The sequence below is a fragment of the Monomorium pharaonis genome, unplaced genomic scaffold, assembly GCF_013373865.1.
Source record: "Monomorium pharaonis isolate MP-MQ-018 unplaced genomic scaffold, ASM1337386v2 scaffold_98, whole genome shotgun sequence".
Taxonomy (NCBI): Eukaryota; Metazoa; Arthropoda; class Insecta; order Hymenoptera; family Formicidae; genus Monomorium; species Monomorium pharaonis.
Genome location: NW_023416076.1, coordinates 1 through 25,776, shown reverse-complemented (window position 1 = coordinate 25,776; position 25,776 = coordinate 1). Strand labels below are relative to the sequence as shown.

At 34.2% G+C, this 25,776-nt stretch overlaps 6 non-coding genes and 1 pseudogene across 6 annotated transcripts; all 7 read left to right on the top strand.

Moving 5' to 3' along the window:
• The first annotated feature begins 2,514 nt into the window (after positions 1–2,514).
• LOC118648856 lies at positions 2,515–2,633 on the top strand. Its single transcript, XR_004965458.1, has one exon. It is a non-coding gene; the product is annotated as a 5S ribosomal RNA (ribosomal RNA).
• Positions 2,634–2,960: 327 nt separating this feature from the next.
• LOC118648855 lies at positions 2,961–3,079 on the top strand. Its single transcript, XR_004965457.1, has one exon. It is a non-coding gene; the product is annotated as a 5S ribosomal RNA (ribosomal RNA).
• A 1,734-nt stretch (positions 3,080–4,813) lies between these two features.
• Positions 4,814–4,932, top strand: LOC118648854. Its single transcript, XR_004965456.1, has one exon. It is a non-coding gene; the product is annotated as a 5S ribosomal RNA (ribosomal RNA).
• Positions 4,933–5,259: 327 nt separating this feature from the next.
• On the top strand, positions 5,260–5,378 carry LOC118648853. Its single transcript, XR_004965455.1, has one exon. It is a non-coding gene; the product is annotated as a 5S ribosomal RNA (ribosomal RNA).
• A 327-nt stretch (positions 5,379–5,705) lies between these two features.
• On the top strand, positions 5,706–5,824 carry LOC118648850. Its single transcript, XR_004965453.1, has one exon. It is a non-coding gene; the product is annotated as a 5S ribosomal RNA (ribosomal RNA).
• Positions 5,825–23,681: 17,857 nt separating this feature from the next.
• On the top strand, positions 23,682–23,802 carry LOC118648852 (annotated as a pseudogene).
• A 1,735-nt stretch (positions 23,803–25,537) lies between these two features.
• LOC118648851 lies at positions 25,538–25,657 on the top strand. The gene has a single exon (XR_004965454.1). It is a non-coding gene; the product is annotated as a 5S ribosomal RNA (ribosomal RNA).
• Positions 25,658–25,776: the final 119 nt, after the last annotated feature.

The following is a 25,776-nucleotide window of genomic DNA, read 5'->3' as shown; positions in this document are numbered from 1 at the left end:
GGCGACTTTCTTATATAACTTCTATGAATTCATTATTTATGTAACAAAATATTTATATTAAACAATTTTGCTCTTCTCTTTTTATTTGTGCAGAACATATTGACGCAACTCTTAAAATCGTTAAAATCTGGGACACCGTCTTGTCCAAACAACACGTACCGCAAGAGGAGATTAGAATAAAAAACTATTTATCTCGCAGATGATCTCGAGAATCGCACGCGAAGCCGTAGCTATTACAAGATTGTTCTTACATAAAGCAATTTTTTCCCCCCTCGCATTTGCATTTAATTAACATTTTTTATAAATGCAAACTCGTAGAGATAAAAAATCCCATCATCATTTAACTTTTTTCAGCGCGTGCGTGCGAAAGCACGAAAGATCCTCCGTTTTTTTGCGCGTGTACCCGCATACGTCCTCCGAAAAAGTCGGTCGGCGCGTTCGCGCGCGGACACGTGGAGAACCCGCGTCGTCCGCTTTTGTAACGCGCGCGCCGGACATTGTAATTCCCGTAATCGGGATTACCGTTGCGCGGAGGGGAAAAAGAGCCATCCCCGCTTGTGTAAGAGAGCGCAAGTTAAACGCGCGGGGACCGCCGCTCCGTTTCCCGTCGGCAATTTTGCGTAATCGCGGCGAGCGTAAGTGCCCGGCCGTTCGAACCGCTAACGAGTGCTGCACTCTAATAAACGAGTCTTGCCACAGAGGAATCCCCTACGTTCCGTAATTATCCGCTAGCGAAGGAGAGCATTATTCTCGTTTCTTTGAAAGCGCGCGCGTCGGCGAGAATGAATATCGCCGCAAAAATCGTGTGCGCGGTTGAAACAGCTAATCCGCGACGTGCATGCTCTCGTTTTTGCTTTCTGTTTCCTGGTTTTTTCTTCCTTCATTGCTTTCTTTACCTCTTCGCGCGCTATTTCGTCGACCGGGGACGTCATCTGCACTCTGAATGGTCTGGACCCACTCAGACCTGGGGGGCGTAAGTCTGGAAACCCAGATCTGGGATCCAAACATAAAACAAAAAACATTTAACCCCACTAATCTAGCTACCATCATTTTCAATCATTAAATATTAAACTAATCAATAATAATTACTAACCAATAAAAACAATCTTAAGATCATTCTAAACTGAAGACAGCAATTTAAAATTAAAATACAAAATTTTATCAATGTATCAAGTTTAAAAAGTGTGTTTAATTTTGCATTGTAAATTGTTGCTGTCTGATTAATAGGATTTTTAAGGTTTTAAGTTGATTATTTAAATTATATATTAGTTTCAATTATTGTCTTTGGGTAAGTGGAGTTTTTGTTATAATTTAAACGGTATTTTTATACTTTAATTTGTTCTTATTGGGTTAGTGGGGTATCTGTGATCAAAAATGAGTTTCTGCGTTTTTTTTTAGTTTTTGGGGATATTTTGTTCTTCGAAAATCTAGACCTGGATGACAAGCCCAATGACGCTGCTGTCGTCGACAATCGTGTTTCTTGTCCCTTTTGTTGACTTTTATTTCGATAATTTTAATAAAATGTCACGCGAAGAGGTAAAACGGCATTAAGCGAAAAGTGCGTAGTGTAGGTTTTAAGTAATGATGTGACAAAACGTAAAATACGAAAAAAAAGCTCGAGACATTGCTGCGTTCAATCCACGACGGTTGAAAAATTGAAAACGATCGGACGATAAGATTGCGGCAACACGTTGTGTGCGCGATTAATTTAAATATAATTAATGTATATATGCATAATGTATAAATATAATTAATCGAGAATCTTGCGTGAAGCTACACGTCGCTATTAGAAGTTCTTATGTAAAGGTGTTTCCTTTTTCCTTCGTATATTTACGTCTATTTAATAAATTTTTCATTAATGCAAGATAAATCTTAAGAATGTAGCACAGATTGAAGCAATAAACCGGGATCGCACTATCGTCATGTCGGAAGCGAGATGTCGATTACGTAAAATCCCGGTGTGTAAAATTACGTCGGGGAGAGGGGGATAAAGGATAATCCGAAGCGGAAGACATAGTTGATTTTGCTGACGGCGCTAATTGTCGGAGAAAGAATGTCCGGCCAAAAAATAGAGACGTGCGATTTTGCGATTTATTGCTAGCACCGCGATTTTTTTTTGAATCGCAGCATTCTTGTTTATTTAATATACATATATTGTCGTAAAACTATTTTAAAGACAAATTCAAATTTAATAAAAAGTGCGTAACAATTAATTTTTTTTCAATTAATTGATTTTTTTTTAATGTACAGTGGAAACGTATACTTTTACTAAAAAGTATCCTAATTTAATTTAAAAATTTCCCTATTTTATCAATATGTAACATAAAAGAGATTTAAATATATCAGTATAATTTAAATTTATATTATACATATATTTTCATTTTAATATTAAAACAGTTGTAGTAATTTATACAGTACACTTTTTAATATAATTCTATACAATACTCACGTAGAATATTTAACATATATGTCATATTTTATAAGATATCTGTAAAAATTAAAAGCATATATTTCGTCAACGGCCATATCACGTTGGAGATACCAGTTCTCGTCCGATCACTGAAGTCAAGCAACGTTGAGCATGGTTAGTACTTGGATGGGTGACCGCTTGGGAACACCATGTGCTGTTGATGTTTTTTTGCTAGTTTAAACTGTAGTAGCAATTAAAATTAATTTTTTTTTTCAAAAATATACGGTGAAAAAGTATACCTTTATTTAAAAATATTCCAATCTAATTAAAAAATTTCCATATTTTATCAATATGTAACATAAAAAAGATTTAAATATATCAATATAATTTAAATTTATATTATACATATATTTTTATTTTAATATTAAAGCAGTTGTAGTAATTTATACAGTACACTTTTTAATATAATTCTATACAATACTCGCGTAGAATATTTAACATATATGTCATATTTCATAAGATATCTGTAAAAATTAAAAGTATGTATTTCGTCAACGGCCATATCACGTTGGAGATACCAGTTCTCGTCCGATCACTGAAGTCAAGCAACGTTGAGCATGGTTAGTACTTGGATGGGTGACCGCTTGGGAACACCATGTGCCGTTGATGTTATTTTTGCTAATTTAAACTGTAGTAGCATGTGAAATTAATTTTTTTTTCAAAAATGTATGGTGAAAAAGTATACTTTTATTAAAAAGTATTCTAATCTAATTAAAAAATTTCCCTATTTTATCAACATGTAATATACAAGTGTTAACGCAATAATAACCGAAAGGGAAATTGGTCCCGGCGTGCGGACAAGAAAAACAAGACACAGTTAATTATTCAAAAGGATTCAATGTATTTCGGTCTTTCGTCTAACATTAGAATTGATAAGTCAGATACAACAAGTAATGTCGATCGTGAATATCCCGTCGCAACTTCCGATATATTGATCTGGTCCGAATGACTTAAACGGTGGTTTTAAATTTAAGTAGAACGGTACGCAGTCAAAATTTTGATCGAAATTGACAGTTGGAATCAAACGCTTGAGTTCTATACATGAATCGGCGAAGAGATGACGTTAGTACAATCAAAATAAAATAAACACGGCGCTCATCAATGCGCTAAATTCATACGATATTAACCGGCGCTCACCAATGCGCTAAGTTCGTGTGATAATAACCGGCGCTTACTAATGCGCTAAGTTTGTGTTATCACTTAAGCAAAAGTGATCCAAATGTATCAAGAAAGAGGGGACTTCCCTGTTTCGCCAAATGTGAGGTACAGCTGCTTGATGCCGACGGTCCTTGACCCAGAACGGCAGGTAGATTGTTAACCCCGCACGGCAAGTAGATCGTCTCCTGATCGTTAACCCCGCACAGCAGGTAGATCGTCTCCTGATGTTGCTACGGCAAGTAGTTGTTTGGTGTCTGATGTGGAATCGCCAGGAGTGATGTAATTGTCGCGGCGAAGGATTTACACTTTATTCGCGTTGGATTGATATAACGCGAATTGAGGAAACGTTAGTTCGCAAGTAGCACTCGTTTGCACTCTATGCTTTATACGTTGCGTATAACCGACAAACAGAGAAGCAAAAAGGATAAGCGCGAACAGACTGAATTTGACAAAGTTAGCCGTACAGTAATTTTCGCTAAAAAGGATAAGCGCGAACAGACTGAATTTGACAAAGTTAGCCGTACAGTAATTTTCGCTAATAATCTCGAGAGACGTATCCGAAGGGCTGTCTGCACAAAGACTGTGTAGAGAGATCGCTTAATTTTTCGTCGTGACTACTGTCCCCACTCATCGCTCAGATTTCCTGCCGCTTTTCTGAATAGTTTATTGGTTAAGACGATATCGAAGGAGTTGACATATTTTACGCAATTTCCAATAAACGACTAGAAACACTGAAATCTTAGGCAGCAAAAGTGGGGACAGCCCTTTGCAAGGCGAGGGGGGGTGGCCCCGAACCGGTTGACGACAGTGGTTTATGATCGCAGATGGTTACAATTATGCATGTCCGGACATGAACGTGCAGATCGATAAATCGAGAAGCTTCGAAATTCTTAAGAAAGCAATGACAAGCTAACAAAGGCCCGTTCGAATGCGTATGTTGCTAGATCATTCGACACGGTCGCAAAATTTCTTTAAAAATAAACCCTATTTTCTTAACAACAAGAGAATTAAATGTCAGTATAATTTAAATTTATATTACACATATATTTTTATTTTAATATTAAAACAGTTATAGTAATTCATATAGTACACTTTTTAATATAATTCTATACATACTCACATAGAATATTTTACATATATGTCATATTTTATAAGATATCTGTAAAAATTAAAAGCATGTATTTCGTCAACGGCCATATCACGTTGGAGATACCAGTTCTCGTCCGATCACTGAAGTCAAGCAACGTTGAGCATGGTTAGTACTTGGATGGGTGACCGCTTGGGAACACCATGTGCCGTTGATGTTATTTTTGCTAGTTTAAACTGTAGTAGCAATTAAAATTAATTTTTTTTTTCAAAAATGTACGGTGAAGAAGTATACTTTTATTAAAAAGTATCCTAATCGAATTAAAAAATTTCCTCTATTTTATCAATATGTAATATGAAAGAAAATTAAATATCAGAATAATTTAAATTTATATTATACATGTATTTTCATTTTAATATTAAAACAGTTGTAGTAATTTATACAGTACACTTTTTAATATAATTCTATACAATACTCACGTAGAATATTTAACATATATGTCATATTTCATACAATATCTGTAAAAATTAAAAGTATGTATTTCGTCAACGGCCATATCACGTTGGAGATACCAGTTCTCGTCCGATCACTGAAGTCAAGCAACGTTGAGCATGGTTAGTACTTGGATGGGTGACCGCTTGGGAACACCATGTGCCGTTGATGTTATTTTTGCTAGTTTAAACTGTAGTAGCAATTAAAATTAATTTTTTTTTTCAAAAATGTACAGTGAAGCAGTATACTTTTATTTAAAAATATTTCAATCTAATTAAAAAATTTCCATATTTTATCAATATGTAACATAAAAAAGATTTAAATATATCAGTATAATTTAAATTTATATTATACATATATTTTTACTTTAATATTAAAGCAGTTGTAGTAATTTATACAATACACTTTTAATATAATTCTATACAATACTCGCGTAGAATATTTAACATATATTTCATATTTTATACAATATCTGTAAAAATTAAAAGTATGTATTTCGTCAACGGCCATATCACGTTGGAGATACCAGTTCTCGTCCGATCACTGAAGTCAAGCAACGTTGAGCATGGTTAGTACTTGGATGGGTGACCGCTTGGGAACACCATGTGCCGTTGATGTTATTTTTGCTAGTTTAAACTGTAGTAGCAATTAAATTTTTTTTTTTCAAAAATGTACGGTGAAGAAGTATACTTTTATTAAAAAGTATCCTAATCTAATTAAAAAAATTTCCCTATTTTATCAATATGTAATATACAAGAGAATTAAATGTCAGTATAATTTAAATTTATATTATACATATATTTTCATTTTAATATTAAAACAGTTGTAGTTGTTAATTCCCGTCTTTATAATTTGTTAAATTAAGAATAATGTATTTATCTCGAGTGGATCGGACAGGAATAATGCAGCCGTTCCGTTAAGGAAAAGCCGTCAGAGATTATAGATTAGAATATCTTACTTAAAATACGTGCTCTTTATTGTGTGTGTATCTCTCGACGGGTAGATGCCGAGGTCATTGTCGAAATACATATACATTAATACAATTGTTTGTCAGTATCGGCGCTGGCCTTCTCGTCAATATATTCTATGTAGCCCGAACATCTTGTCCCCCCTTAAGATATTTTCAATAATGTCATGCTAATATATTACAATAATTAAAAAAAATTTTTTTTACAAATTGATTCCATCTGAACATAATTAAATAATTTAATAAATGGATAGCGGGGCAAGAGTTCTTACATTTCTCTTATATGTCGCATGATTGGTCTTTGTTGTGACTACTCTGGTTATATTGTCGTCTCCCGGATGTACAGCCACTACTCTACCTATTTGCCATTGCAGTGGAGGCGAGTTGTCCTCCTTAATGAGAACCAAAGTCCCTAGTTTAATATCTGATTTCAACTATTTTGTATGTTGCTGCAATTCGTTAATATACTCTTTATTCCAACGACGCCAAAAATTTTGTTTAATTTTTTGGATATGTTTCCATGTAGACAATCTATTTGTAGGCATCCAGGAGATTGTCTTCGGGTATATCGGACAGTACAGCCTATCAAAAAGTGCGTGGGGATGAGCGCCAAGTTATCGTTCGGGTCCGAGGACAGAGCGGTGAGCGGCCTTGAATTAAGGATTGCTTCAATCTCAATTGAATTCCTCGTACGTGAATAATGTTTCACCAAGAGTGCGACGCATGTGGTGTTTGAAGCCTTTCACCGCGGCTTCCCACATTCCGCCAAAATGCGGTGATCGAGGTGGAATGAATTTCCACTCAATTCCTTGATTGACACAAAAATGATAAATTTTTTCATTGTTCCGATCCGACCAAAACAAGTCATACAGCTGCCTTAATTCATTACTAGCGTCCGCAAAATTGGTAGCGTTATCCGAATGAATTATTCTAGCCTTTCCCCGCCTGGCGAAGAAACGACGCAGAGCAGCAATAAATGCCTCAGTCATTAAATCAGATACAACTTCCAGGTAGACGGCTTTTGTTGTAAGACAAATATCGTCACATAGATATTATTTTATTTTTGTTCCGATAGCGTTTTTCCTTTATGAAAAACGGGCCGCAATAATTAACACCCACCGTCTCAAACGGACGCGTGCTCACCAATCTGTCCCCCTGAAGATTACTCATCACATAATTGGGCACGCCCGAAGCAAAGCGAAAACATCTCACGCACGTCCGCACGGTGTGCTTAGCGACATTCTTGCCCTTTAAAAGCCAGTCAGCTGTCTGACCACGAAAAAAGTACTTTGAACTCCACAGTGATAATTTTTAATAAGAGCTTCTCTAAGTATTAATTTTGTTAGGTGGCTACTGCTAGATAATAACATGGAATGTTTTTGATTATATCCTAAATTAGCGTGCTTTAATCTTCCACCCACTCTCAATATTCCTATATTATCTATGAACAGATTTAATGATAACATTTTACTTTTGATGGCTTTATCTTTCCGCAGATCAGACAGCTTCCTCGCAAATGCATCAGACTGGATTAAAAGAACCACGCAGTTCGTAATCTGCTGCAGCTCGGCAGTGGCAATAAAACCTTCACGCTAGACCTTACTCCGAGTATTATACGCAAATCGCAAACAGTACGCTATAACTCTACGCAATGCGCTCAGTGACGAAAATCTCTCCACGATATCTATCGCAACTACAATCTTGAGACTAATGACTGCCCTCTGTTCCGGGATTTCGATCCTCTTCATTAACTTGACTGGCCAATTATACTCTTCTTCCTATAACCAACCGGACCCGGACAGCCGTAATTCGTTTTTTACAAATTCTTCTGGAAACTGTCCGCGAGACAACGCGTCAGCAGGGTTATGCTCGGATGGAATGTGTCTCCAAAACGCCATATCCGTAACCACTTGTATTTGAGTTACCCTGTTTGCCACAAAGGTCTTCAGCTTGTGAAGCGAGGATTGTATCCATTGGATGGCAATAGTTGAGTCGAACCAAAATTGTACTCGATCAAATTGTTTCTCCAAAGCTCTATTTACACTGGCATACAGAATCGCCAACAATAATGCAGCGCACAATTTGAGCCTCGGCAAGGTCACTTTCTTGAGCGGGACCACCCTTGACCTGGCACACACGAGTCTCACGACGCATTGACCGCCCTCATCCATCGAGCGTAAATATATGCATGCGCCAAATGCTGCTTTGCTGGCGTCACAGAAACCATGCAATTCTAAACTACGATAGCCATCAATGATTATCTCCCTTGAAACCTTGAAAGAAGTGATCGCATTAATTTGCATTCTATATTTGTTCCATGTAGCAATTATGTTTATGGGAACTGTCTCATTCCACTCTAGTTTTTGCTCTCAAAATCGCTGTATAATAATTTTTGCCTTTACTATAATTGGTCCCAGCAGTCCCAAAGGATCGAAAATCGCCGCGATCCGCGATAACAACGTGCGCTTCGTGACACGCTCGCCTCTTTCTATATGTGGATTAATATCATATGTAATGATATCTTCTTTTCTTCGTCGGTTAATTCCCAACGCCTTGACAGTGTCTCCGCTCTCCAAATAAAGATGATCAACATCAGATCACTCAACAAGGTCCTCAACTAACTTGCCATCGTTGGAAGCCCACTGCCGCAAATGGAATCCACCTCTGTTTGGGAGTCCGATCAGTTCATTTCGAATCAGATAAGCATTCTCATAAGTATCAGCTCCGGTGAAGAGATCGTCAACGTTTTTCCCATTCCTTATGAGTATTTCTATCTCATTTAGACGTTACCAACTGTATCAACAAAGCATCCCAATGCTCCGTTTGCTGGCCCATGACCTTTGAGCGCTCGCAAATGCTTCAACGCAGTATCTATTAACAGTTGCAAAGACAATAAAGATTCCTTCGCCATACTCGGTAATTCAAACAACGCTCGAACATGATTTTGCACTATAATTCGCTTATTATCAAATCGCTCTACAACGCACACGCGATTTCATAATTCTCAGCGGTTGTAGGGAGCGATTCTATAACCTGCGCGGCTTCTTCTTTCAGACACGATCTCAAATACTGCAATTTTTGTACTGGCTTGACATCAATATCCTCATGTATAGGTGATTTAAAATTGTCATGGAAGCATAAACACTTATCATAATCACCGTTAAATGTTGACAAATTAATAGTCGGTAATTTTACTACTCGCGCTTTATTACTCGATTCTAGATTACAGACCGATGTTCTGACTTGTCTATCTATATCCATACTATTACTTGTATTCTCCGCGGACATATATTGCTCGGCTCTCGACACGACTTCAAAATAATTATCTTCAAACAAACCTCTTTTCAATACGTCGGCCTCGTCATTAAATAATTCTATCTTTGTCTGAATATCGTCGTAAACATTCCACGTATCTCTCACTCTCGCTAATCGCTCTGCGAGTTGACTTACATCTGGGTTTACTGTGTAACCGTCAAGAAAGGCTTTGAATCTTGTTATTTGACCCTTGATTATTACTCTTTTATGTAGAAGCGTTTTAACGTTTGGTTCCACCAGTTTTAATTTTTTAATCAATCAATATGTAGCTTACTCAACCGCTTACAATATCTATTAAATATTTAAACAGTTAATTCTCAAACAATTAGCAAACTAATAATTATTTTAATGGTTACCGAATTGGCTCAGCTCGATGATAGTCGAATTTACAACTGCCCTTTCTTGGAATCACACAGCTCACCTATGGTCGGCATCCACCGTATTTACAATTTATTTTCACATTCACAATTAACAGCATGTCAAAGAAGCAAACAAGAAAAAAAAACTCCGAACTAGTCTTCCTTTCGTCGAGGCGAAAACACAGGCATTGACCATATTTATCATTCACGTATACATATATGTATGTATATATCCGGCTCGAAAGATCATATGTTAATTCCCGTCTTTATAATTTGTTAAATCAAGAATAATGTATTTATCTCGAGTGGATCGGACAGGAATAATGCAGCCGTTCCGTTAAGAAAAAGCCGCCAGAGATTATAGACTAGAATATCTTATTTGAAATACGTGCTCTTCATTGCATGTGTATCTCTCGACGGTTAGATGCCGACTGACTCCGAGGTCGTTGTCGAAATACATATACAATAATACAATTGTTCGCCAGTATCGGCGCTGGCCTTCTCAGACTCGTCAATATATTCTATATAACCCAAACAGTAGTAATTTATACAGTACACTTTTTAATATAATTCTATGCAATACTCACATAAAATATTTTACATATATGTCATATTTCATAAGATATCTGTAAAAATTAAAAGCATATATTTCGTCAACGGCCATATCACGTTAGAGATACCAGTTCTCGTCAACCAATAAGTTTATTGCCTAACATTAATAAAATATTCGAAAGCATCATAAACGATCAGATATTGTATTTTTGTACAAAAAATAATATAATCCCTGAATGTCAATTTGGCTTCCGCCAAACATTCCACACATTTCCACAATACACGCAATTAATAAATTAACATCGGATATAAACTGGGCTCTTAACAGTAATAAATACTTGGGAGCGTGCCTCATAGACTTAGAAAAAGCCTTTGACGCAGTTTGGATAGACGGCTTAGTATTCAAATTAATAAAAAAACAATTTCCAAGCAACTTGATAAAATTAATATACTCAATGATTACAAATAAGACATTAATAATCAATAGCGCCGAAACATTCTCAAGAAAAAAATATATATTAAAAAATAGCTTACAACAAGATATGATTAATTTCCCGGTACTATTTAATATATACACTAGTAATATGCTTAAATTATTCGAACTAAATAAACCAAAAAATTCCCAAACCATTGCGTATACGGATGATCTAATAGTGTATGTATCGGATAATTGACCGACCGTAATACAAGACAAATTACAAGATATATTCTGTAAACTACAGAGGTATATTGAAACATGGAAGTTAAAGATTAATATAAAAAAATGCGAAACCATACTATTTAGACCGGCAATAACATATGCAAACAGAGTAGTCAGAAAACATTATAAAAAATTTGCAATTAAAAGGGCACCGAAAAACAACATCGAACCATCGATACCTCACAGAAAGACCGTTAGATACTTAGGCGTTTATCTTGATGAGACACTGCATTATAAAGAATATATGGAAACACAGATTTCAAAAGGAACTAAGACTTTTATATCCCTCAGAAAATTATTCTTTTCTAGACACTTAAATTCAAACGTTAAGATAATTTGCTATCAATTACTCATAAGACCATTAATAACCTATGGCTGCCCCATCTGGTTCAATATTAATGCAGCTATCATGGAGAAAATCAGAGTGCTAGAAAGAAAGTGTTTACGAGCATACTTGAACATAAACAGAACCGAAGGATCAGACTATGTAAAATTCGTTAACAGCAAAAACTATACAACAAAGCAAATATACCTAAAATAGACAATTTCATAATTTATCTCATTCGTGAACACTTTCTACAAGCAAGCCAAATCCTTCATAATAGCTTAATTTACGGCGCAGTATACCCGAACCCATTATATTACGAAAAAACGCTTTCATCAGGTTTTATTCCACCGGAAGGTTTTTTGTATCTAGACGAAAAAGAATTGATACAGGATACAATAATATAACGCTTATTTATCACTTTCCCAGACGCAATAACAATAAGAAATTAGAATACTCCCAAGGATCTAGCAGCAAAAATATACAACACTCACATACAATGTTTTACATATATGTCATATTTCATAAGATATCTGAAAAAATTAAAAGTATATATTTCGTCAACGGCCATATCACGTTGGAGATACCAGTTCTCGTCAAAATGTGAAACGATCCTATTCAGACCGAACCTAACATACGGAAACGTAAAAAGACATTACAAAAAATTCCAGATTAAAGAAAGTAGAGACAGTGACGTCAAGATCCCTCACAAAAACGTAGTAAGATACTTGGGAATTAACATAGATGACAAATTAAAATTCAACAAACATATCAACATACAGTTAAATAAAGCAAAAAAAATCTTTTTCTCACAAAAAAGATTATTTTATTCAAAACACCTAAACAAAAAAATAAAACTCATATGCTACCAATTACTAATAAGACCGATCATTACATATGGATGCCCAATATGGTACAATATGAGCGCGTCACAGATGGAAATGTTAAGAATATTTGAAAGAAAATGCCTAAGGGCATGTCTCAATATGTATAAAACTCCGGAATCAAATTATAAAAAACATTTTAGCAACAAAACACTATATAACAAAGCAGACATAAAAAGAATAGACTCATTCATATTAAAATTGACCAGAGACCATTTTGCCAACATAGCAAAAATAGGACAAAATAGTCTAATTTATGGCGCACTATATCCTAACCCATTATACCATGAAAAAACATTAAACACAGGATACATTCCACCGGAAGCTTTCATATTCTTAGACGCAAAAGGATACATCCAAGATAAAAATAACATACCGATAATTTACCATATATATAGACATAAGAATATTAAAAAAGTAACATACAATCCAAACACAGACTGTATAGAGATAGGTAACAAAGACAAAATAAGATATAGTAGGGCACTTCCACTCAAAGACGAAACAGACAAATACAGACGTAAAACCGATAAGTACTGGTGGCTAGATAATTAAGCACGCATTGTAGATCAAAATTGTAAAGGCGAAACAGCCTTACCACCCCCATGTATATATCCCCCCCCCCTCTTAAAATTAGGACTAGGATAAGATTTAGGTTAAGTATTTATTTATAATTTAAAAAAGAAAAATGTGATATCGCTCCGAAAATTTTTTTATCATCCTTTTTTCTTCGGATAACACCAAAAAAAAAGCCAAAGCAAGATTGTTTCGCAGTGACTATTGTCACAATTATCGATTAAGAAAGAGCACTTTTAAAATATAGCCTAAAAAGAAAAGTGTAAATTACTGAGAAAAGCTCGAACTGAGCCCGCAGTGATATTTGTATTAAATTAAGAAATAGTTTCTATGTTTGTTTATTGACTTACTGTATATATTAGAACACTGTATAATTGGATTAAATAAACATCTCTTAAAAAAAAAAAAAAAGAAAACCAGTTCTCGTCCGATCACTGAAGTCAAGCAACGTTGAGCATGGTTAGTACTTGGATGGGTGACCGCTTGGGAACACCATGTGCCGTTGATGTTATTTTTGTTAGTTTAAACTGTAGTAGCAATTGAAATTTTTTTTTTAATGTACGGTGAAGAAGTATACTTTTATTAAAAAATGTCCGAATCTAATTAAAAAATTTCCATATTTTATTAATATGTAACATAAAAGAGATTTAAATATATCAGTATAATTTAAATTTATGTTATACATATATTTTTATTTTAATATTAAAACAGTTGTAGTAATTTATACAGTACACTTTTTAATTCTATACATACTCACATAGAATATTTTACATATATGTCATATTTTATAAGATATCTGTAAAAATTAAAAGCATGTATTTCGTCAACGGCCATATCACGTTGGAGATACCAGTTCTCGTCCAAGAGGATATATAATCAAAATTTTGAACCCACAATAGAAATCATGATGAAGGAAATAATAAATAACCACCTAAATCTAAAGAAAATAGTGGAAGCAAACACGAATAAAATAAACACAATAGCATCATTACTTGAAAAACTTATACAAACGCAGGAATCCCATGGATAGACAAAAAGAAAGAAAAAACAAAATCACACTAAAAGATTTAAAAATCCTATCAATCAACGTAAACTCCATAGTCACAAACCAAAGAAGAGCATCACTACTAAATATAATGAACACGCAACAACCAGACATACTACTGCTAAATGAAACTAAGCTCAACAAACAACACGTACTACGATTCGAAAAGTATGACATTATCAGAAACGACAGGAACGAGCAACACATTGGAGGAGGCACAGCTATAGCAATAAAAAAAGAAATTAATTACACAAAAATAACACTACCTGAAAATAACGAAAATAAAATACTTGAAAACACTATCATCAAACTAGACACGAATAATGAAAAATCATTATACGTTATAGCAGTATACGCAAGAAGTGGATACCATAAAGAATTCATCCCGCAAATTAATAGATTATTCAGTCATCTGAAACTAAACGAAATGAACAACTTCTACATTATTGCAGGCGACCTAAACGCTAAGCACACAGTATGGAAAAATGCAAATAACAACGACACAGGAGAAATGTTTCAAAGATGGATAGAAACACACAACATACAATACAAACTGAAAATGCTAAGCACAAGATACCCTTCATACCCAAATGGAAACTCATATATAGACATTGTACTACTGGATGCAAGACTAAAAGTACATAACATCAATAACGACCACGATCTAGAAAATATAATCTACGACAGCGATCACAATGCTGTAAAAATACAAATATCACTAGAGAAAGAGCACGAGATAATGAAAGAACACGAGACAAAAACAAAAAAATTCAACTATAAAAAAACAAATTGGGAGAAATTCGCCAAGAAATTAGAAGAATCAATCACAGACACCATACCTAACAACAAAAATCTAACTCTAACAGAAGTAGAAGAGTACCTTGACCAATGCAACCAAAAAATAATCACAACAATGGAAGAAACCATACCAAAAATACAAGACAAAAACACAATGGAATCATATATAAACCAAAAAATCAAAAAACTGCAAAAACAAAAAAATAAAATACTCACCTTAATCCATCACAACCGGAGAAATTGGCCAAATATCAACGTTGAACAAGCGGAAAACCTGAAACAGAAATTAAACGAAATCAGAGAAAAACTAAAAATTGAGTTCACATTATCAATTAACAAATACTGGAAAAACAAAATATCAAAAATATCAAAAAAAGAATCAGCGAATATGTTCCCTCAAATTAACAAAATTTTCAGGAAAAAAGAAATAGCACAAACCGACCCACTAAAACTGGACTACGACTCACAACTACTAGCGAACGCAGGTATCAACAAAAACGAATTTAAAAAAGACGATCAAAATGAGATAACAATCTCCAATGACACAGATAAGCTAAACATAATGGGAGCCCACTTTGCTAGCATAAACAATGGGACAAGAGACAACAATAAACCAGAGCTCAACGAAATAATTAATAAAAAAATAAAATGCTTTATAAAAGAAATAAAACAAGACGAAAACAACAATGTAACAATTTGTAACTTTAACAACACCAACACATCTGACAACCCAGCACCAGATCAACCTTTTATAAGCGTAAAAAAGCTGATAAAAATATTCAGAAAATTAAACAACAAAAAATCAACAGGCTTAGACGACATACCCAACATAGTATTAAAACATATACCACGAAAATTAATTAACATATACACAATACTATTCAACAACCTCCTAAATAATAACGCCTTCCCAAACAAATGGAAAATAGCAAAAGTAGTACCAATCAAGAAAAAAAATAAAGATAAAGAAAAACCAGATAGCTACAGACCGATAAGCTTACTACCAAATATAAGCAAGGTATACGAAACCATAATAAATGAACAAATAACCAGTTTCTGCGCAGAAAAAGAAATCATCCCCGAATCACAATTCGGATTTCAAAAAAATCTATCCACAATCCACGCTATAAACAAATTAACGTCGGACATCAACTGGAACCTGAACAAGAAAAATTGTATAGGAGCATGCCTAATCGACCTTGAAAAAGCATTCGACACTGTATGGCTTGAAGGCCTCTTATTCAAATTAATAAAAAAAGAATTCCCAAAAAACCTGACAAAACTAATCTGGAACATGCTAAAAAACAGGAAACTCATAACAGCATACGGAGAAGTAATGGCAAATAAAACATACGAATTACAAAACGGCCTACAACAAGGAACAGTCAACGCACCCATCTTATTCAACATATTTACAAGTGATATGCTAAAATTATTTAATCTAAATATACCAGAACACCCTCAAATTATAGCTTTCGCGGACGATGTAATTGTATATGTGGCGGACCGCTGGATTACCAATATTCAAAAAAAACTTAACGACATTGTACATAAACTAGAAGATTACTACGAGACCTGGCGTTTAAAAATAAATATAGATAAATGTGAAACCATCCTATTCAGATCCACACTAATGTACGCAAATCGCAACGTCAGAAATAACTACAAAAAATTCAAAATAGTAAGTAGACCCAAAAATGACGAATCTCAGACCATCCCACACAAAAATACAGTTAAATATCTCGGCGTATATCTCGATGAGAGACTACACTTCAAAAATCATGTAACCACACAATTAAAAAAAGCAACAAACACATTCATGAGTTTAAAAAGACTCTTCTACTCCAAACTACTAAACACAGATGTAAAAATAATATGCTACACTGCATTAATAAGACCAATCATAACTTATGGTTGCCCCATATGGTACAACATAAGTGCGTCTCTCATGGAGAAGCTTCGCCTCTTCGAAAGAAAATGCCTAAGAGCATGTCTAAACATGAATAGAACTGCCGAATCAAACTATACCAAATATGTAACCAACAATGCATTATACAGCAAAGCAGAAATTCAACGAATAGACAATTTCATGATATATCTAACCCGAGAACACTTTTTACAAGTAGGAAAAATAAAACAGAACAGCTTAGTATTTAGCGCGCTATACCCAAATCCATTATACTATGACTACACACTAACAACCGGTAACATACCACCTGAAGGTTTCATCTTCCTCGACCAAATGGGATACATATTAGACCAAAACAACATACCAATTATATACCATTACCCAAGGCATAATAACAATAAAAAAATTAAATACTTACCATTTTCAAATATACAGGACTCCAACATCTCGTGGAAATATGAAACGTCCATCCCAAATATACCTAAAAACAAAAAAAATAAAAGTAAAGATAGATACTGGTGGCTAACAGAAGCATAAAAGTAAAACTAGATAGAAAGAGAAAGACCCAAAATACCACACAAAGGTAACAGATTGACAGCACAACAAACACACACACACACACACACACACACACACACAAGCACACAAGCACACACACATTAATCCCAAGTGAAGGGAGGAAAAAAAAAAAAAAAAAAAGTAATATTACAACTATTATAAGTACTATACTACCAAAGAAACAGGCCCAAAAACAACTACCTCATTAAGATAATAATATATAAAATACTTCAATACTTACCTAATACTCTCATCAAGTCAGTAGTTACTCCCACACTTAGTACTAAACGTAATTAAGCGAATATGATACTGTTACCTATATACATAATACATCACATCACGCTCATTAAAATATCACCTGTAAATATATTCATCTCATCAATCGCGTACACACCCATTCTCATAAAACACCTAGTTAGTAAGTAATCACCTAATTATAAGTAATAAAATAAGACAAGATATAGCGATTTTTTCACGGCATCAGCTGGACCCGCACTTTTTTGCGCTAAAATAACACGTTAAGAAAACATACAAGCAATAAATTACATTTTGTAATAAGCTAAATAAATCCTTAAATACATCGATTATTCTACAATTTAACAAACATTGTACGCAGCGACGAGAGCGAAAGGCCGTACCGCTCAAAACACAACAGTAAGATAAATCTAGAACGTACTTTTGATAGTTTTAACGTACGTCTCATATAAAACAATAATGTACTCCACTTACCAGCAATAAAACTATTTCATAAATCTAAATCTACCAGTTCTCGTCCGATCACTGAAGTCAAGCAACGTTGAGCATGGTTAGTACTTGGATGGGTGACCGCTTGGGAACACCATGTGCCGTTGATGTTATTTTTGCTAGTTTAAACTGTACTAGCAATTGAAATTAATTTTTTTTTCAAAAATGTACGGTAAAAAAGTGTACTTTTATTAAAAAATATCCCAATCTAATTAAAAAATTTCCATATTTTAGCAATATATAACATAAAAGAGATTTAAATATATCAGTATAATTTAAATTTATATTATACATATATTTTCATTTTAATATTAAAACAGTTGTAGTAATTTATGCAGTACACTTTTTAATATAATTCTATATAATACTCAAATAAAATATTTTACATGTATGTTGTATTTCATACGATATCTGTGAAAATTAAAAGTATGTATTTCGTCAACGGCCATATCACGTTGGAGATACCAGTTCTCGTCAGTTCTCGTCTGGCAGCCGTACGGTACGGACGTAGGGCACTTTTTCTCCGCTGGAGTTAATCCAGCGAATTGTGGTCTCAACATAAATGAGCTGATTAAAAAATTTCCGGCGCTGAGACCGGAACGAGCAGATGCGGCACTATATAAACTACGCCGCTCCCTCATAAAAGATAACAAGATTAGAAAACAAAATCTTACACCGAACATCAAGATGACAAGATTCAATAAGCAATCAAATCAGATGACGTTGACTCCCCCCCCCCCCAAAAGGAGGAAGCAAGAAAGCAGCTCTCCCAAAAAGATAGAAAAGAAGAATCATACCAATACACAAGAAGTCGCTAAAGAAGAATCACACCAACTAATATCTCAACACACCGATATCTAGTCAAATTGTAATGTGATAATTAATAATAAGTATGCCGCGCTCAGCAACAGCGCGGTCTCAATGGATACCGAACACGTGGAAAGCGAAAGCGAAAGTTTCGTCGAGTACCTGAAAAAAAAGAACAATACGATAAAGGGCCAGGCAACCAGCGGCAAAACAGACCTGACACAGCAGGACGTCGGAAACAAAGACCAGTCAATCCATACCCGCAATACGGAGGAAACTCAGGCCAATAGAGACACCTCAAATAACGAAAAGAAGAAGGATGAAAAACCCCCACCAATCAATATCCTGTATCAAAGCCCGAAAGACACAGAAAAGTTAGTAATAAGCGAATTAGGTCAGGTAAAATTCGTCATAAAAAGAATAAATAATACCAAGCACTCACTGCAGATGCTTTCAGCAAAGGACTTTTATAAAGCCAAAAATATTTTAGTTACAACAAATACATGCTTTTATACATATACCCCAAAAAAGGATAAATTAATATCTGTTCTGCTCAAAGGGCTGCACAATTCATACAGCCCACAAGATATTTTAAACGAATTACAGGCACTTGAAATAGAAGGACTGAACTTCGTTAGAGTAACACATTTTACAACTAAAAGATCTCTTGCTGAGAACATCTTGCTTCCGATATTCTTGGTGCAATTAGAGGCAAACGGACAAATCCATAAATTACAAAAAGTAAATAGATTATGCCACCATATAATATCCTGGGATAAATTAAAAAGAAAAGAAATTATACAATGCAAAAGATGTCAGAGATTAGGTCACGTCGCCTCTAATTGCAACTTGAAGTATCGCTGTGTAAAATGCAGCGAACAACATGAGCCAGGCTGCTGTAAAACACCTACGACGAGCAGGGAAAACAAAGAGAATCTATTTTGCATAAACTGTAAAAAATACGGACACCCAGCGTCTTACAGAGGATGCCCTATTTTAATAGAACTAAAAAAGAAAGCGAATGAAAAGAAAAAGCAAATACAAGAAGAAAGAGATAGAAAGATTATAAAACTAAATTCTTCCATCAGAAAAAACATCAGTTTCGCGGAGGTAACAAAAAACAAAGAACACATTATGCACACCCCTCCTTTAAACTCAGGTCAAGTCCCCTCCAACACGGCCACACATCCACAAGTAGGACAAAATGCAGAAAGCATAAACAAGCTATTCAAACAATTTCAACTCAAATAATAGCCACTTTACAGAAACAACAAGAACAATTAAATAATCTAAGTAAACTAATAGAAAACACCGAAAATAAGACAAACTATATTTTAAACGTTATAGACACACTGATGCCTCAAAATGATTAACCACACGACCCAAAATAGACACACAGACAAATTAAAAATAATATCAATAAACGTAAATTCCGTTATTTCAAATCAGAAAAGATTATCTCTCTATAACACGATTAAAACACATAACCCAGATATAATGTGCCTATCCGAGACAAAACTTAGAAAGGAACATGTGATGAGATTCACGGAATACAACGTAGTTAGAGAAGATAGAAGTCTTAGACAGGGCGGGGGCACTGCCATAGTTATAAAAAAAATATTGCTTATCAAAAAATAAATATATACAATCCGAGCAAAACCCGATACTAGAATATACTATAGTAAAAATAAAAATTAAAGCAAATGCAAACCTGTATATTATAGCAGGATACGCAGCATGCGGAAACCAAAAGGAATTTCTACCTGATTTGGAAATCTATTTAAACAATTAAAATTAAATCTTGACAATAACTATTTTATTCTTGCCGGTGACTTAAATGCCAAGCATACCAATTGGCTAAACATAAATAATAATCAGAGAGGGATAGCTCTTGACAGATGGATAAAACACAAAGAATTCATATATAAAACAAAGTTATACTGCACACAATCCCCCTCCTTCCCCGGCGGATCCTTCCTCGACCTGATTCTAGCAGATACTAGACTCGATTTTCAAAATACGATAGACTCTTTCAAACTCCCGAATTTTCCATATGATAGCGACCATAATGCTACATTAGCAATAGTATCTATCAAAAATAATAGTCTCCAAATAGAAGCCCAAAAAGAGTTAAACAAACACAATTTCAGAAAAACGAACTGGGAGAAACTTTACTAAAAAGTTAGGATACTCATATATGACAAACATACCACACAACAGAAACCTAACCATAACTGAAACAGAAACATATTTAAAAGAAATAGACGCATCAATAATAGCAGCAACGCAAGAACATATACCCAAAATATCGGCAAAAAATTCAATAGACTCATACATCACGACAGACATTATTAAGTTACAGAAATTTAAAAAGCCGCATACTTACACAATTACATAAAACACAAAAGACATGGCCAAATAAGAACGCACATACAATTCAAATACTTAAAGACCTCCTGATAAACATTAAAGCACAATTAAAAAAAGAATTCTGAAAATCGATAAATACATATTGGGCGAGAAAATCAAGAACATACCACTTAAAAGAATCAGCCTCAATGTTTCCCACAAATAAACCAAATATACAGAAAAAAAGCATAGCAGAAGTTGCAAATCTAAAATACCCACTACTGAACAACATATCTTAACAATATACAATTTAGATAGCTCAAACATAATAAAGGATGCTCGAAACATATACACATAACTGATACAAACGACAAAACTAAACGCGATGGGAGCATTCTTTGCCCATACTAATAATAGAGAAACAATAAGAAAACCGAAATTTTCAGAATATGTAGACAAGCAGGTCACAACGTTCACTAACAACATGAATCACAACACATCACTTCCCAAATAGCACTGGATGTTTCAAGGACGTTCATTTTAAGTCCGATTCAGGTCCGCATGTCCAGGGACATAAAATGGACATTCATTGGATGTCCATTATTGGAATTTAAACGGATGTTCTATTCAGAACGTCCTGTGCTGGATATTTGATTTATATCCGCACTTGTATCTTACTTTTATATATAATTTATCTTTATTATTTTTATTATATACAGGGTGTTAATAAACCTTCGCATAATATTTATACCATCGTGTTGCCCACGAAAATCCAAGACGAAAAGCTCTTTAAATTTTTTCGATTCCATGCGTACAGTTCTTATAATTATTGTCGGAAAATAGTGAAATATTGCCAATATACGCACGGCTATAACGGAAACACGAGCGCGGTGGGAAACAAGATGATCGTCGTCGCTCGCCGCGAGGCGAGGACAGCGCAAATAAAATTCATTGCTATTCATTGCAATGTTATTCATAGCGATAAGCGATGGGAACTAAGGATGGTCGACGATAGCTCATAACTAAAATGTTTCACATAAAATTTTTAAACTGTACTACATAAATTGGGAAGCTAAAAAATTAAAAGTTGATTAAAAACATTAAGAGAATCATTTCATTAGTATTTTCATTGATATACTTGAATTTTAAATCAATGAAAGAGAATAATTGTTGGAAATCCACTACAGCTTATGCTCTTTCGTAATTTTGCAAGCTTATCAGAACTGTATGTAAAATTAATATATTTTGTTTATTTAAAAAAATGTAAGTAGACACACATTTTCACGAACAGCAGACTTCACAATTTGTAGACTTTATTCCAACGTGCAAAATTTCCAAAACGAATAGGAAACAATTAATTGTTCATGACTTATTTCGCTTTTATTTCTTTAAAATTCAAGTATATTAATGAAATTAATATGACATATTCTTTGTTGTTAAATGGTCTACAAGTATAAAATATGTGGCCAAAAATATTAACCTTACATATTTAATCAATAAAGTTGGAAAAAATTGCGAGAAAAAATCGGAAGCGGCAGACTTTTAATGAATTATTCGGTTTTATTAATTAAAACTGTAGTTCATTGAAAATACTATGGCGCATCTTCGAAAGCTGTAAAGTGACCTGCTAGTATAAAGATAATAACAAAATATATTAATTTTACATACAGTTCTGATAAGCTTGCAAAATTACGAAAGAACATAAACTGTAGTAGATTTCCAACGAATTATTCTCTTTCATGATTTAAAATTCAAGTATATCAATAAAAATACTATAAAATGATTCTCTTAATGTTTTTAATCAACTTTTAATTTTTTTAGCTTCGCAATTTATGTAGTACAGGTTTAAAAATTTATGTGAAAAAGTTTTAGTTACGAGCTATCGTTGACCATCCTTAGTCCCCATCGCTTTTTTACCCGGTTTATATATTAAAATATAAGATAGTTTTTTACCAAAATTGCCGCGTAGCAATTATTTAAATAGTTTATAAGCACACATAATGTAATTACACTAAGATACTGTAACACTATAATACCGCTAAAATTCCTGAGAGTAGCTTGAAAAAGCCCGCAGCGATCTCATAAACTGTAAATATAGATAAGTTTGTTTATTAGCTTTGTAATGTCACATATTGTAATAAGGAATCCAATAAACACATATTTAAAAAAAGAAAAACCAGTTCTCGTCCGATCACTAAAGTCAAGCAACGTTGAGCATGGTTAGTACTTGGATGGGTGACCGCTTGGAAACACCATGTGCCGTTGATGTATTTTGCTAGTTTAAACTGTAGTAGCAAGTAAAATTTTTTTTTTCAAAAATGTACGGGTGAAGTTATATTTTTAAAAAAATATTCCAATCTAATTTAAAAATTCCATATTTTAGCAATATATAACATAAAAGAGATTTAAATATATCAGTATAATTTAAATTTATTATTATACATATATTTCATTTAATATTTAAAACAGTTGTAGTAATTTATGCAGTACACTTTTTAATATAATTCTATATAATACTCAAATAAAATATTTTACATGTATGTTGTATTTCATACGATATCTGTGAAAATTAAAAGTATGTATTTCGTCAACGGCCATATCACGTTGGAGAGATACCAGTTCTCGTCCGATCACTGAAGTCAAGCAACGTTGAGCATGGTTAGTACTTGGATGGGTGACGCTCTTGGAACACCATGTGCCGTTGATGTTATATTTTTGCTAGTTTAAACTGTAGTAGCAATTGAAATTTTTTTTAATGTACGGTGGTTGAAGAAGTATACTTTATTAAAAAATGTCCCAATCTAATTAAAATATTTCCCTATTTTATCAATATGTAATTTAAAAGAGAATTAAATATCAGAATAATTTAAATTTTTATTATTATACATATTTTCATTTTAATATTAAAACAGTTGTACTATTTTATACAGTACACTTTTTATATAATTCTATGAAATACTCACATAGAATATTTCATATATATGTCATATTTCATAAGATATCTGGAAAAATTAAAAGTATACCTTTCGTCAACGGCCATGGCTACTGAATTCCTCTCTGCTTTTGTTGCGTACACAAATCGGCCACGATAAAATTAATATAATATCAAATATCACGAATACATTCACCGCGTGTTCGGGCTCGAGAATCGTACGTGACGCTAGCATGCATGCATGAACATGTTCAGACTTGCTTGTAACAGCCGTCGCCAACGGTCGTTCTTTGTTTACGGATAGTGCATCGAGCAAAAAATGAGAATTTTCCAGAACGAGTTGAAATTCGTATAAAGGCATGCCCTTTGAGGGAAAGCGGACACTTTCTATTCGGTCCTCGGGCAGCAAGCATAATTTTCTTCTCTCCGCGAAATACGCAGTAAACGAATCGTCCGACCCTTCGCCGCTAAACATCTCGTGCGTTACCAATACACGACGCGATACGCGCAATCTCGAGTCACGACGCGCATTACAATAATAGCGATCCTAAGATCTACAAATCTTAGTCGATATTGTGAGAAGATGACCGAATTCGGACTCACAATTATACATGTCTCAATTTAAGTAATGCTAATGTCAGGAACACACGCGCGGCTTGTAGACACAAAGGATGATTCCAGAACGTAATTGAATCGATAACAAACATATTTCCACCGACTATGTGTACATAAAGAAACTTAGGCAACAAAAATACATAAGGACCGTAAGGACACGCTACCGCTTCGCAGCGCGATCAGATTCTGACTGACTCGTCTTGCTCGCCGAAAAACAAAAAAAAACATCTCCGAATTGAGAGACGGCCGCTCGCAGGGTGCGCTACCTCGCGACACACCCGCGCTTCTATCGTCGCGCCTCTTACAATATCGCCAAACGACTGTTCAGGGTATATACCTCTAGGCGGTCCATGACGGTCACACAAACGCACATCGCCAATCTACAGCGACTCAGAGCATACGTGCTCGTAGGCGTTGTCGCTATAACAACGTGAATACACGAGCGAAGTGGTTTACGATCATTTGTACTCTAATGTGCACGTTCCGATTACAATAAACAATAAGAATACGGCAAACATATAGTTCGTCGTATACAAACAAACTGGTATAAAATATACAAACATTATAACGCGGAGTGTTGGCTATGTAAATAAAATAATTACAAAACGTAATAAATACCATAATCACACAGACTCTTCATCTACAAACCTAAACGCAGCGTGGATGGTCAAATATTCGCGTTGATACCATAAAACAATATATAATATAAAAAACAATAAATATCAGTATAATTTAAATTTATATTATACATATATTTTCATTTTAATATTAAACAATTATAGTAATTTTATACAGTACCACTTTCTAATATAATTCTATACATACTCACATTGAATATTTTACATATATGTCATATTTTATAAGATATCTGTAAAAATTTAAAAGCATATATTTCGTCAACGGCAGATATCACGTTGGAGATACCAGTTCTCGTCCGATCACTGAAGTCAAGCAACGTTGAGCATGGTTAGTACTTGGATGGGTGACCGCTTGGGAACACCATGTGCCGTTGATGTTATTTTTGCTAGTTTTAAACTGTAGTAGCAATTAAAATTTTAATTTTTTTTTCAAAAATGTACGGTGAAGGAAGTATACTTTTATTAAAAAGTATCCTAATCGAATTAAAAAATTCCC